A 6,261-nucleotide genomic window follows, 5' to 3' on the forward strand; every position below is an offset into this window, starting at 1 on the left:
TCTGAAATCTTGTTACTCCTTGTTATCGGAGGATATTTCCTTTGGCCCAATAGTCCTGAAAGGGATCCGAAACATCTCTTCTCAGATTCCAAAGAAATAAGGCTAGCAAAGATATCCACGAAATACAGATGTAACTCTGTTAGGTGAATTAACAGAACACTAAGCAGTTTCTCAGAAAGCTTCTTTCCAGATTTCATCTGAGGATATTTCCTTTTACACTGTAGTCCTCTATGAGCTTCAAAATATCAGATTGTAAAATCGACAAAAACTGTCCTAGCGAAAGGCTTCTTGATGGGATAGCTGTAACTCTGTGAGATGACTTCACAGAATACAAAGGGTTTTCTCAGAAAGCTTTTTTCTCTTTGTTATCGGAGGATATTTCCTTTGGTCATATAGTCTTCAAAGGGATCCGAAATATCTGTTCTCAGATTCCACAGAAATAAGGCGGGCAAAGAGATCCACGAAATACAGAAGTAACACTGTGAGTGGAAGTCACACATCACAAAGCAGTTTCTCAGAAAGCTTCTTTCCACTTTTTCTCTGAGGATAGTATCTTTTTCACCATATCCCTCTATGGGCTTCCAAATATCACTTTGCCAATTACACAAGAAAAGGCTTAGCGAGCGGCTGCTTGAGGGGAAAGCTGTTACTCTGTGAGTTGATTTCACAGAACACTAAGCAGTTTCCCGGAAAGCTTTTTTCCAGATTTCATTTCAGGGTATTTCTTTTTTCACCATAGCCCTCTATGGGCTTCCAAATATCACTTTACAAATTCCACAAGAACTGTGTTAGCGAAAGGCTTCTTGAGGGGAAAGCTGTAACTCTGTGAGATGATTTCACAGAACACAAAGAAGTTTCTCAGAAAGCTTCTTTCTCTTTGTAATCGGAGGACATTTCCTTTGGCCCTATACTCACCAAAGGGATCCGAAATATGTGTTCTCAGATTCCACAGAAAGAAGGCTAGCAAAGAGATCCACGAAATACAGATGTAACTCTGTGAGTGGAAGTCACACATCACAAAGCAGTTTCTCAGAAAGCTTCTTTCCAGTTTTTCTCGGAGGATATATCCTTTTCACCATAGCCCTCTATGGGCTTCCAAATATCACTTTGCGAATTCCACAAGAACAGGCTTAGCTAGCGGCTTCTTAAGAGGAAAGCTGTAACTCTGTGAGATGAATTAACAGAACACTAAGCAGTTTCTCAGAAAGCTTCTTTCCAGATTTCATCTGAGGATATTACCTTTTTCACCATAGCCCTCTATGGGCTTCCAAATATCACTTTGCAAATTCCACAAGAACTGTATTAGCGAAAGGCTTCTTGTGGGGAAAGCTGTTACTCTGTGAGATGATTTCACAGAACACAGAGAAGTTTCTCTGAAAGCTTCTTTATCTTTATTATCGGAGGATATTTCCTTTGGCCCAATAGTCTTCAAAGGGATTCGAAATATCTGTTCTCAGATTCCACAGAAAAAAGGCTAGCAAAGAGATCCACGAAATATAGATGTAACTCTGTGAGTGGAAGTCACACATCACAAAGCAGTTTCTCAGAAAGCTTCTTTCCTGTTTTTCTCAGAGGATATATCCATATCACCATAGCCCTCTATGGGCTTCTAAATATCTCTTTGCGAATTCCACAAGAACAGGCTTCGCAAGCGGCTTCTTGAGGGGAAGCTGTAACTCTGTGAGATGAATTAACAGAACAATAAGCAGTTTCTCAGAAAGCTTCTTTCCACATTTCATCTGAGGATATTTCGTTTTTCACCATAGCCCTCGATGGGCTTCCAAATATCACTTTGCAAATTCCACAAGAACTGTCTTAGCGAAAGGCTTCTTGAGGGGAAAACTCGAACTCTGTGAGATGATATCACAGAACAAAATCAAGTTTCTCAGAAAGCTTCTTTCTCTTTGTTATCGGAGGATATTTCCTTTGGCCCTAAAGTCTTCAAAGGGATCCGAAATATCGGTTCTCATATTCCACAGAAATAAAGCTGGCAAAGAGATCCACGAAATACAGAAGTAACACTGTGAGTGGAAGTCACACATCACAAAGCAGTTTCTCAGAAAGCTTCTTTCCACTTTTTCTCTGAGGATAGTATCTTTTTCACCATATCCCTCTATGGGCTTCCAAATATCACTTTGCCAATTAAACAAGATCAGACTTAGCGAGCGGCTGCTTGAGGGGAAAGCTGTTACTCTGTGAGTTGATTTCACAGAACACTAAGCAGTTTCCCGGAAAGCTTTTTTCCAGATTTCATTTCAGGGTATTTCTTTTTTCACCATAGCCCTCTATGGGCTTCCAAACATCACTTTACAAATTCCACAAGAACTGTGTTAGCGAAAGGCTTCTTGAGGGGAAAGCTGTAACTCTGTGAGATGATTTCACAGAACACAAAGAAGTTTCTCAGAAAGCTTCTTTCTCTTTGTAATCGGAGGACATTTCCTTTGGCCCTATACTCATCAAAGGGATCCGAAATATGTGTTCTCAGATTCCACAGAAAGAAGGCTAGCAAAGAGATCCACGAAATACAGATGTAACTCTGTGAGTGGAAGTCACACATCACAAAGCAGTTTGTCAGAAAGCTTCTTTCCAGTTTTTCTCGGAGGATATATCCTTTTCACCATAGCCCTCTATGGGCTTCCAAATATCACTTTGCGAATTCCACAAGAACAGGCTTAGCGAGCGGCTTCTTAAGAGGAAAGCTGTAACTCTGTGAGATGAATTAACAGAACACTAAGCAGTTTCTCAGAAAGCTTCTTTCCAGATTTCATCTGAGGATATTACCTTTTTCACCATAGCCCTCTATGGGCTTCCAAATATCACTTTGCAAATTCCACAAGAACTGTATTAGCGAAAGGCTTCTTGAGGGGAAAGCTGTTACTCTGTGAGATGATTTCTCAGAACACAGAGAAGTTTCTCTGAAAGCTTCTTTATCTTTGTTATCGGAGGATATTTCCTTTGGCCCAATATTCTTCAAAGGGATCCGAAATATCTGTTCTCAGATTCCACAGAAATAAGGCTAGCAAAGAGATCCACGAAACAGAGATGTAACTCTGTGAGTGGAAGTCACACATCACAAAGCAGTTTCTCAGAAAGCTTCTTTCCTGTTTTTCTCAGAGGATATATCCATATCACCATAGCCCTCTATGGGCTTCCAAATATCTCTTTGCGAATTCCACAAGAACAGGCTTCGCGAGCGGCTTCTTGAGGGGAAGCTGTAACTCTGTGAGATGAATTAACAGAACACTAAGCAGTTTCTCAGAAAGCTTCTTTCCACATTTCATCTGAGGATATTTCCTTTTTCACCATAGCCCTCGATGGGCTTCCAAATATCACTTTGCAAATTCCACAAAAACTGTCTTAGTGAAAGGCTTATTGAGGGGAAAACTCGAACTCTGTGAGATGATATCACAGAACAAAAACAAGTTTCTCAGAAAGCTTCTTTCTCTTTGTTATCGGAGGATATTTCCTTTGGCCCTAAAGTCTTCAAAGGGATCCGAAATATCGGTTCTCATATTCCACAGAAATAAAGCTGGCAAAGAGATCCACGAAATACAGATGTAACTCTGTGAGTGGAAGTCACACATCACAAAGCAGTTTCTCAGAAAGCTTCTTTCCAGTTTTTCTCGGAGGATATATCCTTTTCACCATAGCCCTCTATGGGCTTCCAAATATCACTTTGCGAATTCCACAAGAACAGGCTTAGCGAGCGGCTTCTTAAGAGGAAAGCTGTAACTCTGTGAGATGAATTAACAGAACACTAAGCAGTTTCTCAGAAAGCTTCTTTCCAGATTTCATCTGAGGATATTACCTTTTTCACCATAGCCCTCTATGGGCTTCCAAATATCACTTTGCAAATTCCACAAGAACTGTATTAGCGAAAGGCTTCTTGAGGGGAAAGCTGTTACTCTGTGAGATGATTTCACAGAACACAGAGAAGTTTCTCTGAAAGCTTCTTTATCTTTGTTATCGGAGGATATTTCCTTTGGCCCAATATTCTTCAAAGGGATCCGAAATATCTGTTCTCAGATTCCACAGAAATAAGGCTAGCAAAGAGATCCACGAAACAGAGATGTAACTCTGTGAGTGGAAGTCACACATCACAAAGCAGTTTCTCAGAAAGCTTCTTTCCTGTTTTTCTCAGAGGATATATCCATATCACCATAGCCCTCTATGGGCTTCCAAATATCTCTTTGCGAATTCCACAAGAACAGGCTTCGCGAGCGGCTTCTTGAGGGGAAGCTGTAACTCTGTGAGATGAATTAACAGAACACTAAGCAGTTTCTCAGAAAGCTTCTTTCCACATTTCATCTGAGGATATTTCCTTTTTCACCATAGCCCTCGATGGGCTTCCAAATATCACTTTGCAAATTCCACAAAAACTGTCTTAGTGAAAGGCTTATTGAGGGGAAAACTCGAACTCTGTGAGATGATATCACAGAACAAAAACAAGTTTCTCAGAAAGCTTCTTTCTCTTTGTTATCGGAGGATATTTCCTTTGGCCCTAAAGTCTTCAAAGGGATCCGAAATATCGGTTCTCATATTCCACAGAAATAAAGCTGGCAAAGAGATCCACGAAATACAGATGTAACTCTGTGAGTGGAAGTCACACATCACAAATCAGTTTCTCAGAAAGCTTCTTTCCAGTTTTTCCTAGAGGATATTTTCTTTTTCACCATAGCCCTCTATGGGCTTCCAAATATCAGTTTGCAAACTCCACAAGAACAGACTTAGCGAGCGGCTGCTTGAGGGGAAAGCTGTTACTCTGTGAGATGAAATCACAGAACACTAAGCAGTTTCTCGGAAAGCTTCTTTCCAGATTTCATCTGAGGATATTTCCTTTTTCACCATAGCCCCCTACAGGCTTCCAATTATCTCTTTGCAAATTCCATAAGAATTCTCTTAGCGAAAGGCTTCTTGAGGGGAATGCTGTAACTCCCTGAGATGATTTCAGAGAACACAAAGAAGTTTCTCAGAAAGCTTCTTTCTCTTTGTTATCGGAGGATATTTCCATTGGCCCTATATTCTACCAAGTTTTCGAAATATCTGTTCTCAGATTCCACAGAAATAAGGCTAGAAAAGAGATCCACGAAATACAGATGTAACTCTTTGAGTGGAAGTCCCACATCACAAAGCAGTTTCTCAGAAAGCTTCTTTCCAGTTTTTCTCGGAGGATATTTTCTTTTACACCATATCCCTCTATGGGCTTCCAAATATCACTTTGCAAATTCCATAAGAATAGGCTTAGTGAGCGGCTTCTTGAGGGCAATTCTGTAACTCTGTGAGATGAATTCACAGAACACTAAGCAGTTTCTCAGAAAGCTTCTTTCCAGATTTCATCTGAGGATATTTCCTTTTTCACCATAGCCCTCTATGGGCTTCCAAATATCACTTTGCAAATTCCACAAGAACTGTCTTAGCGAAAGGCTTCTTGAGGGGAAAGCTGTACCTTTGTGAGATGATTTCACAGAACACAAAGATGTTTCTCAGAAAACTTCTTTCTTTTTGTTATCGGAGGACATTTCCTTTGGCCCTAAAGTCTTCAAAGGGATCCGAAATATCGGTTCTCATATTCCACAGAAATAAAGCTGGCAAAGAGATCCACGAAATACAGATGTAACTCTGTGAGTGGAAGTCACACATCACAAATCAGTTTCTCAGAAAGCTTCTTTCCAGTTTTTCCTAGAGGATATTTTCTTTTTCACCATAGCCCTCTATGGGCTTCCAAATATCAGTTTGCAAATTCCACAAGAACAGACGTAGCGAGCGGGTGCTTGAGGGGAAAGCTGTTACTCTGTGAGATGAATTCACAGAACAGTAAGCAGTTTCTCGGAAAGCTTCTTTCCAGATTTCATCTGAGGATATTTCCTTTTTCACCTTTGCCCTCTACAGGCTTCCAATTATCACTTTGCAAATTCCATAAGAAGTCTCTTAGCGAAAGGCTTCTTGAGGGGAATGCTGTAACTCCCTGAGATGATTTCAGAGAACACAAAGAAGTTTCTCAGAAAGCTTCTTTCTCTTTCTTATCGGAGGATATTTCCATTGGCCCTATATTCTACCAAGTTTCCGAAATATCTGTTCTCAGATTCCACAGAAATAAGGCTAGAAAAGAGATCCACGAAACACAGATGTAACTCTTTGAGTGGAAGTCCCACATCATAAAGCAGTTTCTCAGAAAGCTTCTTTCCATTTTTTCTCGGAGGATATTTTCTTTTACACCATAGCCCTCTATGGGCTTCCAAATATCACTTTGCAAATTCCATA

The 6,261-nt window shown here is 40.3% G+C and overlaps 1 pseudogene; it reads right to left on the reverse strand.

Moving 5' to 3' along the window:
* Positions 1-4,316: 4,316 nt before the first annotated feature.
* On the reverse strand, positions 4,317-5,317 carry LOC139356564 (uncharacterized; annotated as a pseudogene).
* Positions 5,318-6,261: the final 944 nt, after the last annotated feature.

The sequence above is a fragment of the Macaca nemestrina genome, chromosome 10 (assembly GCF_043159975.1).
Source record: "Macaca nemestrina isolate mMacNem1 chromosome 10, mMacNem.hap1, whole genome shotgun sequence".
Classification (NCBI taxonomy): domain Eukaryota; kingdom Metazoa; phylum Chordata; class Mammalia; order Primates; family Cercopithecidae; genus Macaca; species Macaca nemestrina.